Source organism: Saimiri boliviensis, chromosome 2, assembly GCF_048565385.1.
Source record: "Saimiri boliviensis isolate mSaiBol1 chromosome 2, mSaiBol1.pri, whole genome shotgun sequence".
NCBI lineage: Eukaryota > Metazoa > Chordata > Mammalia > Primates > Cebidae > Saimiri > Saimiri boliviensis.
The window spans coordinates 224,655,646-224,677,795 of record NC_133450.1 but is presented as its reverse complement, the minus strand read 5'-3'; the positions used below and the strand labels follow the sequence as shown (position 1 = coordinate 224,677,795).

General features: G+C 42.4%; 1 long non-coding RNA gene across 1 annotated transcript in view; it reads right to left on the bottom strand.

The window, feature by feature from the left end:
* Positions 1-1,792: 1,792 nt before the first annotated feature.
* LOC141583791 (uncharacterized) overlaps positions 1,793-22,150 on the bottom strand; it is a 32,991-nt gene continuing 12,633 nt past the window's right edge. Inside the window, exons 2-3 of the long non-coding RNA XR_012516685.1 lie at positions 9,151-9,269; positions 1,793-6,025 (exon numbers count right to left, since the gene is read on the bottom strand). This is a non-coding gene — a long non-coding RNA (uncharacterized LOC141583791). The remainder of the gene's footprint in view (positions 6,026-9,150; positions 9,270-22,150) is intronic.

Genomic DNA, 22,150 nt, shown 5'->3' with positions numbered 1-22,150 from the left:
TCTCTATGCACAATCTCAATCCTCCATTCTTTATTCTCCACAGCATTTGTTACTGGCTAACCTACCAGATAATTTTGCATGTTTGTTGCTTCTTTTCTTCACTTCAACTAGAATGTAGGGGCCACAAAGTCAGAAATTTTTCATTTTTTTTTTTTTGTAATTGACACTACTACCTACAATAGTAGCACAGCCCAGCTGCTTGACAGATATGTTAAATTGATAGAGTGAATGAACTGCTTTCCAAACAGTAACTAGAACTTCCACTGTCAGCTCACACTATGAAAAGTAGAACTGCCAGGCGCGGTGGCTCAAGCCTGTAATCCCAGCACTTTGGGAGGCTGAGGCGGGTGGATCACGAGGTCAGAAGATCGAGACCATCCTGGTCAACACGGTGAAACCCCGTCTCTACTAAAAATACAAAAAATTAGCTGGGCATGGTGGTGCATGCCTGTAATCCCAGCTACTCAGGAGGCTGAGGCAGGAGAATTGCCCCAACCCAGGAGGCGGAGGTTGCGGTGAGCCGAGATTGCACTCCAGCCTGGGTAACAAGAGTGAAACTCCGTCTCCAAAAAAAAAAAAAAAAAAAAAAAAAAAAGTAGAACTTACATTTTTACCAAAATCACTCATGTTCGTTAACTCAATCCAGATGACAAGGATAGGCCTGGGCCCATTGCTGTCACCCATTTCACTTCCCTCTTCTCTGACCTCCTCACCATCTCTGCTGTCAGCTCCTTTAACCAGGAGTTCATTGCTTCATCTTTGCATGGCTCACTGCAGTGTCACTAAGCTTCCTTGCCTCTGCCCTGGCATCATTTACTTCTTTCTCACACATTCACAGAGGGGTTTCTAAAATCTACATGTAATCTTGTCATATCCTTGCTTACAATCCCTTTATGACTTCTCACACTTTCAAAATAATGGACAGATGCCCCATTGCAGTGTTTAAGTTTGTGTTCATTCCACCCTGTTGAACCCTGCAGGTGCACCTCCCAGCTTTGGTTTCACCCCTCAGCCACACCTGACCACCTGTCTGGTGTCCCATTGACCGTTCGTCTCCTTTCTTTCCCTAACTTTTCAGTGCTATTGCCTTCACTTGGAAGTAGTCCTTCTCCACTTAACTATTCCCTTTCCTCCTTGTAGATACAGTTCATGTTTCATTTCTCCCAGAAGTAGTTAATGTTGTTCTTACCTGCTCCCATTATCTCAGCACCTACCTATCCACTTGAATTTTTGGTCTAGTCATCTGCCGCCTTCACTAAAATGTAAATTTTCTGGGATAAGAGATGTCTCAACTCTGTATCTCCAGGGCCTAGCACAGAGTTTATTTTAAAGTAATCACCAGCAAATGTTTAATATGCTAGAAGCTGAAGGGGGAATGCTTCTACTTTTCTCCTTTCCCCACCTTGAGATGGTTCTCCTGGGTTGTGAAATACTTCAGAAATATTTTCAGCAATTCAATCTAGTGGAGACCTAGCAGAATGCTAGGGTCAACCAGATTTTGGTGTAATTGTAACTCTTGTGATTGGATATCTTAGTGATTTTGACTAGAGCCAGAACAGTTATTCAAGATAATATTTTCTGATCATTTTAAGCAGCATGATGAATTCTAAGTAAACATACATTTTCAGTCATTGCAGAGTAGGCATCAGTGCTTCCTTTCTTGGTTCCTCTACATGAAAGAAACTGGATGCCAAGCCCAACTTCTCTGGCTGAATCAGAAATCTGTAAGGATGATATGCCTAAGTCTAAATTAAACTAAAAGACACACATAAAAGACATTTAAACAGTTTTTAATATGAAATTCAGAAAGTGCAGTATCACGCATTTTTGTTTACCCAAGCCAGATGACGAGGAGTGGATATCAATTCCAATTAAGTCAGAGTGGTTGGAGAGAAGAACAGAGGGTAGAGGCAAGGACAGGCCACCTGATGATATCTCTCCAGTATGAAAGTCGTGTCCAACTGAGTTGTCATCCCTGTTACTCGAACTTCACACACAGGTTTCTGCATGTGAAGTCAGAAAGGGTGGTTGCTTCCAGATCCTATTCCCTGTGATGCAGAAAGTTTTGCACAAAGTCTATTGCAATACATCACCCCTCATGCATGCAAATTCTTTTTCCCAGTTGATTCAAAGAGTAAAGACACATGAGCAGAGGAACAACAGCAAGAACAAAGTTTTAATACACACAATGGGGAAAAATAAGGGCCCATTGTGGAAACGGGCAAGGGGGAAAGTCGCACCTGTAAATAGCAGTGGGCATCCTGGCATTCAAAGATTAGAGAACTAGCTTGGGGCTTGGGACAGCCAGGTTAACAGTCAGATCCAGTTTTTCTTTCTAGGGCTTCAACCCGCAACTTAGAATTGAGTTTGAGACAAAAAGGTGTCTCAAGGGTGCCTTGATTCATTTAATTAAGTCCTGAGTGATCCTCGACAAATCTGAAGCCAGAAGCTGGCAGGGTCACTCTTCCACTTCTTCCTTATCATAAGTTGAATGCTGAGGTAAAGCTGTGGAGCTAGGTCCTCCTCAACCAAGGGTGAGAAAAAGGAGTCCCGCAAATTGGGGTCCTGACCTAGTAAAATGCCTTTCAAAAGGAAAAAGAAAAAAACTCTTGCATAGAAAAAATCCCTGTATTTGCAGGGCCGTGTTAACACCTGACATGGTGGAGAAAAGAAAAAAAAAATCATAAGTGAAGGTGGGGGAGGGTGCTTGAGGTGGGAGGAAACCTCTTGCTCTATGCGAATGAGTTCCTTCAACAAGGAAAAGACTCTTAACTGCTGTGGTGAATGAAAAACACTGGCCAGGTGGCCACACAAGGTCCCTGGACCCCAAGGCCACCTTGGGGCCCATGCAGCAGCCATGGCTCATTCCTACCCTACGTGGCCATTGGACACAGCACACGTGTGTAGTGTACACAGCCATGTGCCACAGCCAGGAGGGATTGGGAGAGCAGGGACCTGCCCTGCAACCATCTGTTTGTCACATGCCTGCAGTCATTAGAGTGGGGTGGTGGATGTACCTCAAAAAATAAATGAAAATTGCATTGTTCTGAATTGCATATCTGATGTCTGGGCCAAATGCTCATTCTACCTAGCGATATCTCTGCAGTTTGCAGCAACACTCTTAACATTATAAAAGAAGAGATAGGAATTATTTCAAACCATTAAAGAAGAAAGTACCATAGAAAATTCTGTGTTAATGGGTGGTCAGGGACAGAGCCAGTCTAGAGGCCTTCTAGCAACACCAGGAAGTAGCCTTGGCCAGATGCGTTTAGTTTTCCTAGGACACTATTCCAGTCTCATATAATGGCTAGACCTCTGTGAAGGGTAACAAAGCCAACAATCCTTTCAACCAAAAGAGAGAGATGACAGGGCTGCAGTCTATCCTCTGTAGCTCCATCACTCATTCTTAATTGGCTCATCAGGAATTTGGTGCTTCATTTGCCTTCAGAAAAAGTCTGAAGACTAGAAGTCTTGGAAACAAAAGTTAAAGAGGGTCTGGGTTCGCATTTACTCACCCTGCAGGTAACCCCATATGTGCCATCAAAATGAGAGTCTTTTTTCTCCTTAGCTCAGCTAAGCCCAGTTTCTTGTCTCACAACCAGAAAGAATTAGGTGTGTGGAGTAGAATTTATTAAGTGAAAGGAAAGCTCTTGGCAAAGAGAGGGATCCTGAAAGCACACTGCCAGTTGCCCTCTTCACAGCTGAATGTCAGGGATTAGGGCAAGAATTCCTGGTGGTTCTCCCCTGTCCTTCCAGTGTCCATGTAGACCTTTAGTATCAGACACTCTATACTGACATATTTCCCTTACTGTGTATGTGCTACGGAATGGAATTTTCCACTACGGGCATGTTTAGGCAAGCCTCTTGTGCAAGTTCCCTTATCTACACAAAACATATAGTGTAAGCGCTTGTGGGGCAGGTCAGAGGTTTTCTGGGGACCCTGCTTTTACACTGTGCCTAAAGCAAGCTGGCTAACTTGCTTTAGACAAGTTAGAGGCAGTAGGAGCAGGCTGGATGGTGCTACAGTTTGCTTCAGCCTCTGCTTTATTCTCCAAAACCTCCATTTTCTCCTCCAAGATTTTGCTGTTTTATTTACACCCCATGCTCTTCTCCAAGGTAACCAGGAATCTTTTGACAGGCAGGGAATTTTAGCAGGTGGGAGCAGCTCTCCTCTCTCCCACATCACTCACAGGAGAGAGGCCAGTGTCAGCAGCGGTGGAATTCATTTTCCTTTTGTGGGAACTGTTGCTGGCAGCTCTGGATGGACACGAGCTCTATGATAGCAGGGCTGAAGGCTTCTTGCCCAGCATCTCCTTCCCCAGCATCAGCAAGCCTGGAGAGCTGGCCAGCTTTGGGGAGGTCTTCATCCAGATCTCCCGGGCCACCTTCTCCAGCAGCAGGGAGCAGCCTGGATCTGAGTCAGGGAGCACTGCTGGAGCCGGGTCAGGCTTTCTAAGGGGCAGGCCACTGCCAGTAGGGCTGTGTGACCTGGGGATGTCATGGTCTTCCCAGAAGGAGCCACTCACTGGAGACACCTGGGCCTTCTCATTTACTCAGTCTTTTTGAGAGCCTAGCTGGGATAGGTCGTCTGGCCCTGCCTACCTGCTCAGGTGGTGAAGGCAGTGGGAGAGCCATCTTACAGCTGGAAGGATGGATCCTCAGGGAACTTGGGTGCAGTGCATAGAGGAGTTCCCAACAAATGGCTCAGGTTTCTTCTTCCAGGTACGACTAAAGACCACAGCCTACAGGAACCCCAGAAGATCACCCTTGTCATGTACATGAGGTGTTATACAAGCTGCCTGGAGAGGAAAGCCTAGGAGGCAGCCATGGGTTGAACAGGAATCAGAAGGGCCTGGGGTGTCCCGGGCAGGTGCAGAGCTCTTCGGGGTGAGGGTAACCGCTGGCCTGGGGGCCGTGCAGTAAGACCAGAGAAAAAATGTGTGAAGTGAATTGCCCATCTTGAGTGAACTGTGCACCAGTGATACTAAGAAGACGGACAGAAGTGGAGGCAACAGTCCTCTGTCACCTCTCCTCAGTGGCCAGGTGCCCACTGGCAGTTGAGGCTTGTGAGGTCGCCATGCAGCTCCTGACAGAGGAAGGCAACAGGGAGCATATGGGCCAAGTAAGGGTACCTAAAACAGGCATCAGCAGACTAAGGGCCAGGCCCCTTTCTGGGCCCAGTGAGACTCTAGTCCCGGGGATATCCTGCTGCTGGGGTAGGTAAGTGGCACCGGATGGGCCCCTCTGTGGGGCTGTGGGGCTTTTTCCACCAGAGCCCTTCCCACCTAGTGCCTGGTCCTATCGCTGGTTTGGTATACAATAGTCTTGGATGGCCCTGTCTCCCAGGTCACAGGAGCAGAGCCTGCTGGAAGCCAAGCAGGGGACCACCCAGATCCTGCCAGGCTCCTCCCAGGCCTCTCCAGTGATTCTGTACCACCTGGAGCCAGGCCCAGTCTCTCATAACCACCCTGGCTGCCAGGGTCACCAGCACGGCTGGGCATATTTCCAAGGAACAGGACATGGTGCCCTGACCTGACTGGATGCTGCCCTTACCACACCCCTTCTTGGCAGGCAGGGTCTCCTCATTTCTTTTTATACATTTGCCAAAACAATATTTAAGCCTGAGACTCTTCCCCAGGTCATTCAGGTGGCCGTGGCTCAGCCAGGCTTTGAACTTGGGCTGTGTGATTCCACAGCTCATGCTCTAGCCTGTGTGCCTCCTTATTGTGGAGACCTTGGGTTTCCTCATTCATTCCTATAGCCCATAGGGTACTCAGCATGGTAACATATGTGTAATAAGCACATGCACACCTAGGAGGAGGCCTTTGCCACAACTCACAAGTTGTCTGTGGCCCACATTGGGCTCCAGTCCTGTATGAAGATGTAGAGCAGGCACCAGCAGTTGTCACACAGCGTCGTAACACATTTCTCTTCTAATGAAGCCTTGCAGCTCAGATGTTCTTTCTTGTCTTGTGTGAAGGATTTGATATGTAAAGATCATATTCTAGATCCATTTTGGTCTACCCTAAAAGAAATTCACCCGTGGATTATTACATATGAATAAGAATCCAGCTTCTCTAGCCTTCCTGGAATATCTCTAGAAAGCAAATACATCATTTATTTGCCAGTTAATAGTGGAACAATGTATTGGATTAAAATATGATCAATATAATTTGGTCATGTGAACGTGCCTGCTGTGCCCACTCTTCACCAGACATTATTATCACCTAAATATCACTCTAGAACTTCTTATGACCAAGAGAAGAGACATGCACTTTATTGTCAGGACAAGAGAAATGTGTGTTACTGTCCTAGGATCTGGAAGCTTCAGCTTGGCAAGAAAGGTTTAGAAAATCCTACAGGAATTAGTCTAGTTCGAACCTTTTTTTAATCTGGCTTATTTCATTTGTGTGCTTTTCTTTCTTGGGGCAGATGTTGTGTACCAGATATATGGCATGCAGAAGTTTCAGAACCAAGAACAGAGCTCTCTAAAAATATTTTCATGTATTTTTTCATTTTAAAACAGACATCTATTTAAAATAACATTGGACATTAACATATTATAAAATTTGTTTTAGACCTCTGCTCATAAAATTCCTTTTACAGCATGTCAGAGCAAATCTGGAGTTCCATCCTCGACCAGTCTGAGGTCAGCAGAACACAAACAGTTTTGCTGAGGCACCCGTTCTGTTTCAAAAGATTTCTCCAAGGGCAGAAATCATTTACAGATATGGCATTTAACCATAGTTTATTAAAATCATTTTTGAAGAGTTCAAATCAATCTGTTGATTTTGGTTGTTAAAACAGAAATTATGAGCTGATACAAATTTTGGACAAAGATTTCCTACAGGAACTCTGAAAAAATGATTATGTGTCAGACTAATTTGAAAAAGTTACAGTTATGTTATTTCTATTTTTACGCAAAGAATATAAATTTATTAAAAATATAATGCATATCAGGGTTTCCAGACAATAGAAGGAAGTTTGGACAAGGATATTCCACCAAAAAAAAAAAATCATCTCTATATTTTTCTTGCCCAATGGGAATAGAGAGACTATATATATATATATATATATATGTTTTGAAATATACAACATCCTCTTATTTGTCCTTATAAAGTAAAATAACATTAGATAGTAAGTGGTTATTCTGAGATCATTTAGCTTCACCGAAGCAAACATGTTGAGATAAAATTTGTCAAAGTGATCTGTTTTCTTAAAAAATAACAATAATTAATAGAAATATTTGTAGTTGCCAGGTGAGATTACTTTTCATTTGACAAAACATCAATCTCTAGTCAAATCAAAAGAACCTGGGAGCAGCCAGCTTTGGATGAAATTGTGATAGTGACAATAAACCACAGCTAGCAACCTGAAGTTGAACACTCACTGCCTCTTTTCTTGTCATGGTCGTCAACAATGCATTGTAAGTCAGAGTCAATGTGGGGACATACAGAGTCCTCTGGTCTCTAATCATTCATGGAGCTCATTAAATGAAGTTTTTCCCCCTAAAATACCTTTTGTCTCCTTATTTTCAGACACTACACATTACTCGCCTGTAAACAAAAGTAATCTGAAAAAAGAAACTATTCCAGTGAACAGTTTGGAAACCACAGCCTCTGTTATAAAATGAAGGAGTGTACCAGCAAACAAAGAAGGACTTTGTTTTCATTTAGTTTTTTTTTTCTTTTCTTTTTTTCCTATTAAGGACATAGTGAGCGGGTTTGTTACCTGTGTATATTGCATGATGCTGAGGTTTAGGGTACAAATGATCCCATGATGCAGGTTCTGATTGTGGTACCCAGCAGTTAAGTTTTCAACCTTTGCCCCCTTGCCTGCCCCTCTTCTTGTAGTCCTCAGTGTCTATTTGTTGCCATCTTCATATCCATGAGTACCCAATGTTTAGCTTCCACTTACAAGTGAGAACGTGCTATATTTGGGTTTCTGTCCCTATGTAAATTCACTTAAGATAATGACCTCCAAGTGCACCCAGTTGCTGCAAAAGACATGATTTTTTTTATGGCTGTATAGTATTTCAGGGTGTATATGTAACGTAGTTTCTCTTCTTTTCTTTTTTTGAGAGAGAGTCTCACTCTGTCACCAGACTAGAGTGCGGCGGTGCTACCTCGGTTCACTGCGACCTCCGACTCCCTGGTTCAAGCGATTCTCCTGTCTCAGCCTACTGAGTGGCTGGGGTTACAGGCATGCACCACCACACCCAGCTAATTTTTATATTTTTAGTAGAGATAGGGTTTCGCCATGTTGGCCAGGATGGTCCTGATCTCCTGACCTCATGATCTACCCACCTTGGCCTCCCAAAGTTCTGGGATTACAGGTTAGAGCCACCGCACCTGGCCTGTAACCCATTTTCTTTATCCAATCCACCATTGGTCAGCACCTGGGTTGACTTCATGACTTTATTATTGTGAATAGAGTGCCAATGAACACGCAAATTCCTGTGTGTCTTTTGGGCAGAAACTTTCACTCATATATATATATATATATATATATATATATATATATATATATAACGTTTAATGGGATTGCTACATTGATGATAGTTCTGAGTTCTTTGAGAAATCTTCAAACTGCTTTCCATAGTGGCTAAGTTACATTCCCACCAACAGTGTGTGTTTCATTTTCTCCGTAACTTCATCAATATCTTTTATTTTGACCTTACAGTAATAGCTATTCTGACTGATGTGGATGGTATATCTCATTGCAGTTTTTATTTGCATTTCTCTGATGACTAGTGATGATAAGCATCTGTTTATATGTTTGCTGGCCACTTGTATGTCTTCTGTTTTGAAGTGTGTGTTCATGTATTTTGCCCATTTTTATGTGGATATTTATGTTTTGCTTTTTCAATTATTTAAGTTTCTTATAGACTCTGGATAGAGAAAGATTCCTTTGTCAAAGGAATAGTTTGTAAATATTTTTTCCCACTGTGTAGGTTGTCTGTTTACTCTGCTGACAATTTCTTTTGCTGTGCAGAAGCTCTTTGGTTTAATTAGGTCTCATTTGTCCATTTTTGGTTTTGTTGCAATTCCTTTTGGTGACTTAGTCATTATATTAGTCCATACTCAGGATCCTATAAGGACATACCTAAAGCTGGCTAATTTATAAAAGAAAGAGTTTTAACTCACTTACAATTCTGCAGAGCTAGGGAGGCCTCAGGAAACTTATCATCATGGTGGAAAGGGAAGCAAATACATCCTTCTTCACATGGTAGCAGCAAGGAGAAGTGCAGAGCAAATGGAGGAAAATCCCTGTGAAACCATCAGATTTGGTGAGAACTCACTCATTATCACAAGAACAGCAGCATGAGAGTAAGCACCCTTATAATTCAGTTACCTCCCACTGGGTCCCTCCCATGACAGGGATTACAGGAGCTACAGTTCAAGATGAAATTTGGATGGGGGTATAATCAAACTGTATCATTCTGCCCCTGACTCCCCCCAAATCTCATGTTCTCACATTTGAAAAACTTAATAACCAATCATGCCTTCCCAACAGTTCCCCCAAATCTTAACTCATTTTAGCATTAACTGAAAAGTCCAAAGTCTCATCTGAGACAAAGCAAATTCCTTCTGACTATGAGCCTGTAAAATCAAAAGCAAGTTAGTCACTTCCTAGATACAAAGGGAGCATAGGCATTGGGTAAACGCACCCATTCCAAATTGGAGAAATTGGCCAAAATGGAGGGGCAATAGCAGAGCAGTCAAATCTTTAAGCTCCAAAATAATATCATTTGACTCTGTGTCTCACACTCAGGTCATGATGATGCAAGAGGTGAGTTCCCATGGTCTCGGGCAGCTCTGCCCCTGTAGCTTTGCAGGGTATAGCCTTCCTCCTGGCTGCTTTTACATGGTAGCATTGAGTGTCTACAGCTTTTTCAGGTGCCCAGTGCAAGCTGTCAGTTGGTCTACCGTTCTGAACTCTGAAGGATAATGGCCCTCTTCTCATTGCTCTAGTAGGCAGTGCCCCAGTGAGAACTTTTGTGTGGGGGCTCCCAACCCACATTTTCCTTCCACACTGACCAACTAGAGGTTCTCCATGAGGACTCCTTCCCTGTAGCGCACATGGGCCTGGACATCCAGGTGTTTCCATACATCCTGTGAAATTTAGGCAGAGGTCCCCAAACCTCAGTTCTTGATTTCTGTGCACCCACAAGCTCAACACCACATGCAAGCCACCGAGACTTGGGGTTTGTGCCCTCTGAAGCAATGGCTTGAGCTGTACCTTGGCCCTTTAGCCACAGCTGGAGCTGAAGCAGCTGGGATGCAGGGCACCATGTTCTGAGGCTTCATAGAGCAGTGGGGCCCTGGGCCCAGCCCTCGAAACGATTTTTCCTTTTAGACTTCTAGGCCTGTGATGGGAGGGGCTGCTGTGAAAGTCTCTGACATGCCCTAGAGACATTCTCCATTGTCTTCGTGGTTAATATTTGGCTCCTCATTACTTACGCAAATGTATACAGCTAGCTTGAATTTCTCCCCAGAAAATGGGATTTTCTTTCCTATTTCATCATCAGGCTAAAAATGCTTCAAACTTTTATGCTACGCATCCTCTTAAATGCTTTGCTGCTTAGAAATTTCTTCTGCCAGATGCCCTAAATCATCGCTCTCAAGTTTGAAGTTCCACAAATCTCTAGGGCAGGGATAAAATTCCACTAGTCTCTTTGCTAAAGCATAACCAAAGTCGCCTTTGCTCCAATTTCCAGTAAGTTCATCTCCCATCTGTGACTACCTCAGCCTGGACTTTTGGTCAAAACCATTCAACACATTTCTAGGAAGCTCCAAAGTTTCCCACAGTTTCCTGTCTTCTTCTAAGCCCTCCAGACTGCTTCAAACTCTGCCTGTTACCCAGTTCCAAAGTTGCTTCCATATTTTAGGATAACTTAATAGCAGTACTGCACTCTACCAGCACTAGTTTATTGTATTAGTTCATTTTCATACTGCTATGAAGAAATACCTGAGACTGGGTAATTTATCAAAAAAAAAAAAAAAAGAAAAAGAAAAAAAGAAAGAGAGAGAGATTTAATGGACTCACAATCCCACATGTCTGGGAAGGCCTCATAGTCATGGTGGAAGGCCAATGTGGAGAAAAGTTATGTCTGACATGGTGGCAGGCAAGCAAATATGTGCAGGGAAATTGCTCTTTATAAAACCATCAGATCTCATGGGACTTTTTCACTTTTCTAAGAACAGCATGGGAAAAACGCACTCCATGATTCAATTACCTCCAATGAGGTCCCTTCCACAATATGTGGGGATTGTGGGAGCTACAATTCAAGATGAGATTTGGGTGAGGACCTAGCCAAACCATGTCAGCCTGTTAATATTTAACTGTTTTTGTTTTGTTGTTGTTTTTAATTTTCGTGAGTACATATGTGTATATTTATGAGGTACATGAGATGTTTTGATTCAAGTATGCAACATGAAATAAGCATTTCATAGAGAGTAGGGTATCCACTCCCTCAAGCATTTATTTTTTGAGTTATAATCAATCCACTTACATTCTTTTATTTTAAAATGTACAATTAAATTATTGACTATAGTACCCTATTAACATAATGATATCTAGTTCTATTCACGTTGCTGCAAATGACGGGATCTCATTCATTTTATGGCTGAATAGTACTCCAGTTTTCATATGGATCACATTTTCTTTATCTAATTATCTGTTGATGGACATTTAGGTTGCTTTCAAATCTTTTTTTTTGTGTGTGTGCTGTTCTTTTTTTTTTTTTTTTTTTTCTTTTTTTTTTATTGCATTTTAGGTTTTGGGGTACATGTGATGAACATGCAAGATTGTTGCATAGGTACACACATGGCAGTGTGCTTTGCTGCCTTCCGTCCCCTCACCTGTATCTGTCATTTCTCCCCATGCTGTCTCTTCCCACCTCCCCACCCCCCGCCCCTCCCCCATTTCCCCCCAACAGACCCCAGTGTGTAGTGCTCCCCTCCCTGTGTCCATGTGTTCTCATTGTTCAACACCCGCCTATGAGCGAGAATATATGGTGTTTGATTTTCTGCTCTTGTGTCAGTTTGCTGAGAATGATGGTTTCCAGGTTCATCCATGTCCCTATAAAGGACGTGAACTCATCGTTTTTGATGGCTGCATAATATTCCATGGTGTATATGTACCACATTTTCCCTATCCAGTCTATCATCGTTGGGCATTTGGGTTGGTTCCAGGTCTTTGCTATTGTAAACAGTGCTGCAATGAACATTCGTGTGCACGTGTCCTTGTAGTAGAATGATTTATAATCCTTTGGATATATACCCAGTAATGGGATTGCTGGGTCAAATGGGATTTCTATTTTTAGGTCCTTGAGGAATCGCCACACTGTCTTCCACAATGGTTGAATTAATTTACATTCCCACCAACAGTGTAAAAGTGTTCCTATTTCTCCACATCCTCTCCAGCATCTGTTGTTTCCCGATTTTTTAATGATCGCCATTCTAACTGGTGTGAGATGGTATCTCAATGTGGTTTTGATTTGCATTTCTCTGATGACCAGTGATGATGAGCATTTTTTCATATGTTTGTTGGCCTCCTGTATGTCTTCTTTTGTAAAGTATCTGTTCATATCCTTTGCCCATTTTTGAATGGGCTTGTTTGTTTTTTTCTTGTAGATCTGCTTTAGTTCTTTGTAAATTCTGGATATCAGCCCCTTGTCAGATGGGTAGACTGCAAAAATTTTTTCCCATTCTGTTGGTTGCCGATTCACTCTACTGACTGTTTCTTTTGCCGTGCAGAAGCTGTGGAGTTTGATTAGGTCCCATTTGTCTATTTTGGCTTTTGTTGCCATTGCTTTTGGCGTTTTGGTCATGAAGTCCTTGCCTACACCTATGTCCTGAATGGTTTTGCCTAGATTTTCTTCTAAGGTTTTTATGGTATTAGGTCTGATGTTTAAGTCTTTAATCCATCTGGAGTTAATTTTGGTGTAAGGTGTCAGGAAGGGGTCCTGTTTCTGCTTTCTGCACATGGCTAGCCAGTTTTCCCAACACCATTTATTAAACAGGGAGTCCTTTCCCCATTGCTTGTTTTTGTCAGGTTTGTCGAAGATCAGATGGTTGTGGGTATGTTGTATTTCCTGTGAGGCCTCTGTTCTGTTCCATTGGTCTATATCTCTGTTTTGGTACCAGTACCATGCTGTTTTGATTACTGTAGCCTTGTAGTATAGTTTGAAGTCCGGTAGTGTGATGCCTCCCGCTTTGTTCTTTTTGCTTAGAATTGACTTGGCTATGCGGGCTCTCTTTTGGTTCCATATGAAGTTTAAGGTGTTTTTTTCCAGTTCTGTGAAGAAGGTCATTGGTAGCTTGATGGGAATAGCGTTGAATCTGTAAATTACTTTGGGCAGTATGGCCATTTTCACGATGTTGATTCTTCCTAACCATGAACATGGAATGTTTCTCCATCTGTTTGTATCCTCTCTTATTTCGTTGAGCAATGGCTTGTAGTTCTCCTTGAAGAGGTCCTTTATGTTCCTTGTTAGTTGTATTCCTAGGTACTTTATTCTCTTTGTAGCAATTGTGAATGGCAGTTCGTTCTTGATTTGGCTCTCTTGAAGTCTATTACTGGTGTATAGGAATGCTTGTGATTTTTGCACGTTGATTTTGTATCCTGAGACTTTGCTGAAGTTGTTTATCAGTTTCAGGAGATTTTGGGCTGAGATGATGGGGTCTTCCAGATATACAATCATGTCATCTGCAAATAGAGACAATTTGATTTCCTCCTTTCCAATTTGGATACCCTTTATTTCTTTTTCTTGCCTGATTGCTCTGGCTAGAACTTCCAGTACTATATTGAATAGGAGTGGTGAGAGAGGGCATCCTTGTCTAGTGCCAGATTTCAAAGGGAATGCTTCCAGTTTTTGCCCATTCAGTATGATATTGGCTGTTGGTTTGTCGTAAATAGCTTTTATTGTTTTGAGATACGTTCCGTCAATACCTAGTTTATTGAGGGTTTTTAGCATAAAGGGTTGTTGAATTTTGTCAAAAGCCTTCTCTGCATCAATCGAGATAATCATGTGGTTTTTGTCTTTGGTTCTGTTTATGTGGTGAATTACGTTTATGGACTTGCGTATGTTAAACCAGCCTTGCATCCCCGGGATGAATCCTACTTGATCATGGTGGATGAGCTTTTTGATATGCTGTTGCAATCGGTTTGCCAGTATTTTATTGAAGATTTTTGCATCTATGTTCATCATGGATATTGGCCTGAAATTTTCTTTTCTTGTTGAGTCTCTGCCGGGTTTTGGTATCAGGATGATGTTTGTCTCGTAAAATGATTTGGGAAGGATTCCCTCTTTTTGGATTGTCTGGAATAGTTTCAGAAGGAATGGTATCAGCTCCTCCTTGTATGTCTGGTAGAATTCAGCTGTGAACCCATCTGGACCTGGGCTTTTTTTGGGTGGTAGGCTCTTTATTGCTGCCTCGACTTCAGACCATGTTATTGGTCTATTCAGGGTTTCGGCTTCTTCCAGGTTTAGGCTTGGGAGGTTGCAGGTGTCCAGGAATTTATCCATTTCTTCCAGGTTCACTAGTTTATGTGCATAGAGTTGTTTGTAATAATCTCTGATGATGGTTTGGATTTCTGTGGAATCTGTGGTGATATCCCCTTTATCGTTTTTTATTGCATCAATTTGGTTATTCTCTCTTTTCTTTTTTATTAATCTGGCTAGTGGTCTGTCTATTTTGTTGATCTTTTCAAAAAACCAGCTCCTGGATTTATTGATTTTTTGAAGAGTTTTTTGTGTCTCTATTTCCTTCAGTTCTGCTCTGATCTTAGTTATTTCCTGTCTTCTGCTAGGTTTTGAGTTTTTTTGATCTTGCTCCTCTAGCTCTTTCAATTTTGATGATAGGGTGTCAATTGTAGATCTCTCCTTTCTTCTCATGTGGGCACTCATTGCTATATATTTTCCTCTAGAGACTGCTTTAAATGTGTCCCAGAGATTCTGGTATGTTGTGTCTTCGTTCTCATTGGTTTCGAAGAACATCTTTATTTCTGCCTTCATTTCATTGTTTATCCAGTCAATATTCAAGAGCAAGTTGTTCAGTTTCCATGAAGCTGTGCGGTTCTGAGTTAGTTTCTGCATTCTGAGTTCTAACTCGATTGCACTGTGGTCTGAGAGACTGTTTGTTATGATTTCTGTTCTTTTGCATTTGCTGAGGAGTGATTTATTGCCACTTATGTGGTCAATTTTAGAGTAGGTGTGATGTGGTGCTGAGAAGAATGTATATTCTGTGGATTTGGGGTGGAGAGTTCTGTAAATGTCTATTAGGTTTGCTCGTTCCAGGTCTGTGTTCAGGTCCTGGATATCCTTGTTGATTTTCTGTCTGGTTGATCTGTCTAATATTGACAATGGGGTGTTAAAGTCTCCCACTATTATTGTGTGGGAGTCTAAGTCTCTTTGTAAGTCATTAAGAACTTGCCTTATGTATCTGGGTGCTCCTGTATTGGGTGCATATATATTTAGGATCGTTAGCTCTTCTTGTTGCAGTGATCCTTTTACCATTATGTAATGTCCTTCTTTGTCTCTTTTGATCTTTGTTGCTTTAAAGTCTATTTTATCAGAGATGAGAATTGCAACTCCTGCCTTTTTTTGCTCTCCATTTGCTTGGTAGATCTTCCTCCATCCCTTTATTTTGAGCCTTTGTGTATCCTTGCATGTAAGATGGGTTTCCTGGATACAGCACACTGATGGGTTTTGGCTTTTTATCCAATTTGCCAGTCTGTGTCTTTTGATTGGGGCATTTAGTCCATTGACATTTAGGGATAGTATTGTTATGTGTGAATTTGATGCTGTCATTTTGATGCTACCTGGCTGTTTTGTTGGTTAGTTGATGCAGATTCTTGATTGTGTTGCTGCTTTTTTACCATTTGGTGTGTTTTTGGAGTGGCTGGTACTGGTTGTTCCTTTATATGTGTAGATCCTCTTTCAGGAGTTCTTGTAGAGCAGGTTTGGTGGTGATGAAATCTCTGAGTGCTTGCTTGTTCACAAAGGATTTTATTTTTCCTTCACTTATGAAGCTGAGTTTGGCTGGATAGGAGATTCTGGGTTGAAAGTTCTTTTCTTTAAGGATGTTGAATATTGGCCCCCAGTCTCTTCTGGCTTGTAGGGTTTCTGCTGAGAGATCTGCTGTGAGTCTAATGGGCTTCCCTTTGTGGGTAACCCGACCTTTCTCTCTGGCTGCCCTTAGCATTTTCTCTTTCATTTCAACCCTGGTGAATCTGACGATTATGTGCCTTGGGGTTGCTCTTCTTGAGGAATATCTCTGTGGTGTTCTCTGTATTTCCTGGATTTGAATATTGGTCTGCCTTGCTAGGTTGGGGAAGTTTTCCTGGATAATATCCTGAAGAGTATTTTCCAGCTTGGATTCATTCTCTTCATCACATTCAGGTACACCTATCAGACGTAGATTAGGTCTTTTCACATAGTCCCACATTTCTTGAAGATTTTGTTCATTCCTTTTTGCGCTTTTTTCTCTGTTCTTGCCTTCTCTTTTTATTTCATTGAGTTGGTCTTCGACCTCTGATATCCTTTCTTCTGCTTGGTCAATTCGGCTGTTGAAGCTTGTGCATGCTTCACGAAGTTCTCATGTTGCGTTTTTCAGCTCCATCAATTCACTTATTCTCCTCTCTATGCTGTCCATTCTCGTCAGCAGTTCGTCCAATCTTTTTTCAAGGTTCCTATTTTCTTTGAGATGGGTTAGAACATGTTCTTTTAGCTCATTGTAGTTTCTTACTACCCATCTTCTGAAGTCTGATTCTGTCATTTCATCACCCTCCTTCTCCATCCGGTCTGGTTCCCTTGCTGGTGAGGAGTTGTGATCACTTTTAGGAGGAGAGGTGTTCTGGTTTCGGGAGTTTTCATCCTTTTTACGCTGGTTTCTACCCATTTTTGTGGGTTTATCCACCTGTTGTCTGTCTCTGTCCCAGGGAGTTGGAGCTTTATGAGTTTCCGTTGCACTACTGCCTTTTTTGATTTTTTTTTTTTTTCAGGTCGGACCCGCCCAGCTAGCAGCACGCCTAGCCACTGCCTGCCCGCAGGGGCTTTGCTGAGCTGCTGTGGGCTCCGCCCAGCTGCCCTGAGCTCTTCCCTGTAGTCCTTTTTATATGGGTGTAGTTAGAACTGTCTGGGCAATGGTGGCCCCGCCTCTGTTATGGCGGACTCTCTCTGTTGTGGCAGGTTGCCTCGGCAACGGCGGGTTGCCTCGGCAACGGCAGCCTGCCTCCGTAGCGGTGGAGAGTCTCAGTAATGGCGGAAGCCCCTCCCCCACGGAGCCGGACCGTCCGGGTTCAGCTGTGCTTGGTTTGAAGGGCTCAACCCAGAGGGTTTCCAATTACTGTTTTTGTTTTCGTTGTTGTTGGGGGTGGAGGGGTGGGACCAACCGAGCCTGATCACTTGGCTCCCTGACTCAGAGTCTTTTCTTTTAAGTTGAACGACCCCGCGTTCCGGTCGCTTGTTGAAAAGGCGCTGGGATCTCCCGTGCTGCGACTCACGGAGTCGGCTCGAACCGCGGCGCTGGCTCCTGGCGGATTTTTTGCCTAGGAATCTCCTGGCCTGGCTCGCTATTTCAGATGAATGGGCTATTCTGCCGTCTCAAGGCTCTGCTCGCCAGCTAAGAGGGCTCCCAGACCAGTGGCTTTTGTACGGAGAACCGCAGCAACAGGGAGTGGTCACAGCAGCTGCGCGGGCGGAATCAGCCCCGCGGGGGCCAAAACAGCCGCACCGGCTGGGACTGCGACGCTGGCGACCCCTCTGCCTGGGTATCTCCTGGTCTGTGGGCAATAAGAGTTCGTCTGGAAATGCGGCGTCCACTCACCCTCTGCACTTTCACTGGGAGCTGAAGTCCTGAGCTGTTCTTAGGCGGCCATCTTGAAAGTCGGATCTCAAATCTTAACTATTGCAAACAAACAGTTCTGTGACAAACACAGAAGCGCAGATATCTCTGATTTTCTTTCCTTTGAATACATCACTAGCAGTGGGATTGCTGAATCATGTAGTAGCTCAATTTTTAGATTTTAAGGAACCTCCACTATTCTCTATAGTAGTTGTACTAATTTACATCCCCTCTCTCAACAGTGTACAAGGGATGCCTTTTCTCCACATTTTTGCCAGCATGTGTTTTTACCTGTCTTTCGGATATAAGCCCTTTTATCTGGGGTGAGACAATATCTCACTGTAGTTTTGATCTGCCTTTCTTTGATGATCATTGATGTTGAGCACCTTTTCATATGCCTGTTTCACATTTATATGTCTTCTTTTGAGAAATATCTATTCAGAGTTTTGCCCATTTTTTATCAGATTATTAGATTTTTTCCTATGTATAGAGTTGTTTGAGCTCTTTATATATTCTGATTATTAATCTCTTATCAGATTAGATAAGAGGTTCGTTTGAAAATATTTTCTTCCATTCAGTGGATTGCCTCTCACTTTGCTGATTGTATCCTTTCTTGTTCAGAGGCTTTTTAACTTATGTGATCCCATTTGTCCATTTTTGCATTGGTTGCCTGTGCTTGTCGGGTATTACTCAAGAAAATGTTGTCCAGACCAATGAAGTGTTTCTCCAATGATTTTTTTCATGTAATTGTCCCATAGATTTAGGTTTTAGATTTAAGTCTTTCATACATTTTGGTTATTTTTGTATATGGACTAGAGATAAAGGTCTATTTCATTCTTCTGCGTATAGACAAGTTTCCCTAGCACCATTTCTTAAAGCACCATTGTCTTTTCCCCAGTGGATGTCCTTGGCACTTTTGTTGAAAATGAGTTCACTGTAGGCGTGTGGATTTGTCTCTGGGTTCTCTATTTGTTCTATTGGTATGTGTACGTCTGTTTTTATGCCAGTACCACGCTGTTTCGGTTATGATAGCTCTATAGCAGGCATCCCCAAACTTTTTACACAGGGGGCCAGTTCACTGTCCCTCAGACCGTTGGAGGGCCGCCACATACTGTGCTCCTCTCACTGACCACCAATGAAAGAGGTGCCCCTTCCTGAAGTGCAGCGGGGGCCGGATAAATGGCCTCAGGGGGCTGCATGCAACCCATGGGCAGTAGTTTGGGGACGCCAGCTCTATAGTATAATTTGAAGTCAGGTAATATGATTCCTCCAGTTTTGTTCTTTTTGCTTAGGACAGTTTTGGCTATTCTGGGTCTTTTGTGGTTCCAGATAAATCCTAGGATAGTTTTTTGTTTTTGTTTTTGTTTTTGTATCAGTGAAGAATCTCATTGGTATTTTGATAGGGATCATCAGGGATTTTACTGATTATATCTTGAAAAGTTGCTGTTATTTTTGTTTGGTTCATTGGTTTATTCTTTCTACTTAGGATGAGAGTAGTTTATAGTTTTAATATCACAGTTAAAGTATTATAATATTCTATTATTTTCTGTGAACTTACTATTACTAGTGAACTTTGTACCTTCAGATGATTATTTAGTGCTTATTAACATTCTTTTCTTTCTGACTCAATTATTCCTTTTAGCGTTTCTTGTAGAATAGGTCTGGTATTGATGAAATCTTTCAGCTTTTGTTTGTCTGGGAAAGTCTTTATTTCTCCTTCATGTTTGAAGGATATTTTCAATAAATATACTATTCTAGAGTAAAAGTCGTTTTCTGTGAGCACTTTAAATATGTCATGCCACTCTCTCCTGATCTGTATAGAAACCAACAGACTTTAAACTTGGTTGCCATTTGTATCGGGTCTCTATTGTATGTTATTTGTTTCTTTTCTTTTACTGCTTTTAGGATTCTTTCTTTATCCTTGACCTTCCACATAATAACCTTTGATAATTAAATGGCTTAAGGTAGTCTTTGGGTTAAATTTGCTTGGTGTTTCAAAACCTTCTTATACTTGAATATTGATATCTTTCTCCCAGCTTGGGAAATTCTCTGTTATCTCCCCTTTGAATAAATTTTCTACTCCTTGTTCTTTCTTTGCTTCCTCTTTTTGGCCAATAACTCTTATATTTGCCATTTTGAGGCTATTTTCTAGACACTGTAGGTGTGCTTTATTCTTTTTTATTTTGTCTCCTCTAATGGTGTATTTTCAAATAGCTTGTCTTCAAGCTCACTAATTATTTCTTAGGAATGATCAATTCTGCCTATTTCATCTTCCAGCTCCAGAATTTCTAGTTGATTCTTTTTAATTATTTCAATATTGTTGTGAAATTTATCTGCTATAATTCTGAATTTCTTTACTGTGTTACCTCGAATTTCTTTGAGTTTCTACAACACAGCTATTTTGAATAGTGTGTCTGAAAGGTCACATCTCTCTTTTCCTCTAGGATTGGTCCCTTGAGGCTTACTTAGTTCATTTAGTGAGGTCATGTTTTTCTGGATGGTGTTGATGCTAGTGGATGTTCTTTGGTGTCTTGGCATTGAAGAGTTAAGTATTTATTTTAGTCTTCACTGCCAGGGCTTTTTTGTAGTTATCCTTCTTGGGAAGGCTTTCCAGACATTTTAAAGGACTTGGATGTTGTGATCAAACTGTATCTACTTTAGGGAGCAGCCCAAGTCCAGTAACATAGTAATACTTGTAGACTTACAGGGGTACCACATTGATGGTTTTGGACAAAATTCAGTAGAATTCTCTGGATTACCATGTAGAAATTCTTGTTATCTTACTTTCTTCCAAACAGAGTTTCTCTCTCTATTCTTAACCATCTAAAGCTAAGGGTGGAGTTACACATGTACCCCTGTGGCCACCACCACTACAATTTCACTGAGTCAGACCTGAGGCCAGTGCATTGCTGAGTCTCACCCAATGTTTTCTGTAACCAGTTCCTGGCAACTGCCTATGTTCTCTCAAGTCTCTGGACCTCTATAATCAGCTAGTGGCAAAGCCAGCCAGACATGTATCCTTTACTTCATGGAGGTGAAGTTCCCCAGCCTTGACATGGGTCCAGAAGTGCCATCTAGGAGTAAGGGGCTAGAATAAAAAAATAAAAATTAAATTAAAAAACCTTAGAATTCTGTTGTTGGTGGCTGAGCTGGCACTCAAACCACAAAATGCAGTTCTTCCCACTCTTCCTTCCTCTTTCCAAAGGCAGAAGAGATTTAGCCCATAGCCACTACCATGCCAGGTCATGAACAGTACCAGACTACTACCAATGTTCCCTGAAGACACAAGGTCTCTTAATAAGCTTGTTGTGAATGCTGCCTGGTTGGGGATTCACCCTTCAGGGCAGTGGGCTCCCCTCTGGCCAACAGCAGGTCCAGAAATGCCATCCAAGAATCCACTACTGGAATCAGGGACCCCAAGAGCCCACTTGGTGCTCTACCTCTCTGCAGTTATGCTGGCATCTAACGTACAAGACAAAGTCACCTTTAATTTTCCCTCTGTTTTATTCAGGCAGGAGTTTTGCCCATAGCCACCACAGTGGGTAATGTGCTGAGTCTCACCTGAAGCCAGCAAGTCTCAGAGGCTCACCCAAGGCCCTTGACTTAATACCTGGGTAATGCTGCTGATTATTTAGGGCCCAAGGGGCTCTTCAGTTAGCAGGTGATAAATACTGGCAGAGTCCTTTCCTTCAAGGCAGTGGGTTCGCTTTTGGCCCAGGGTGTATATAAAAATGTCATCTGAGAGCTACGGCCTGAATCAGAGGCCTCCTGTCCTGCTATGGCTGCTGGTATCCTAGATATAAGACAAAGTCCTCCTCATTCTTTCCTTTCCTCCCTTCAAGTTGAAGGAAGCGGTTTCTTTTGGAGCCAGGAGCTGTGCAGCCTGGGGTTAGGGGAGGGGTGATACCTACACTTCCTTAGCCATCCCAGCTGGTGTCTTAGTAAGTCACATACTCCCCAACCCCCGCCCCAGTGCACTGGCTCTGGGCCTAGTTCAGCACTAGGACTCAATTAAAAGTTTCAGTCCTTAAGATGTTGAATGCCTGTCAACTTTACTTGCAGACACAAAGTGCTTTAGCCCTCAGTAGTGAGGTTTGCAGGCATTCAAGTTTCCACCCATGAGATCTGCTATTTCCCTCCGATTTTCTTTATCATTATTATTATTTTACTTTGAGTTCTGGGGTACATGTGCAGATCTTGCAGGATTTTTACATAGGTATACACATGCCATGGTGGTTTGCTGCCTCCAACCTCTATCACCTACGTTAGGTATTTCTCCTAATGTTATCCCTCCCAAA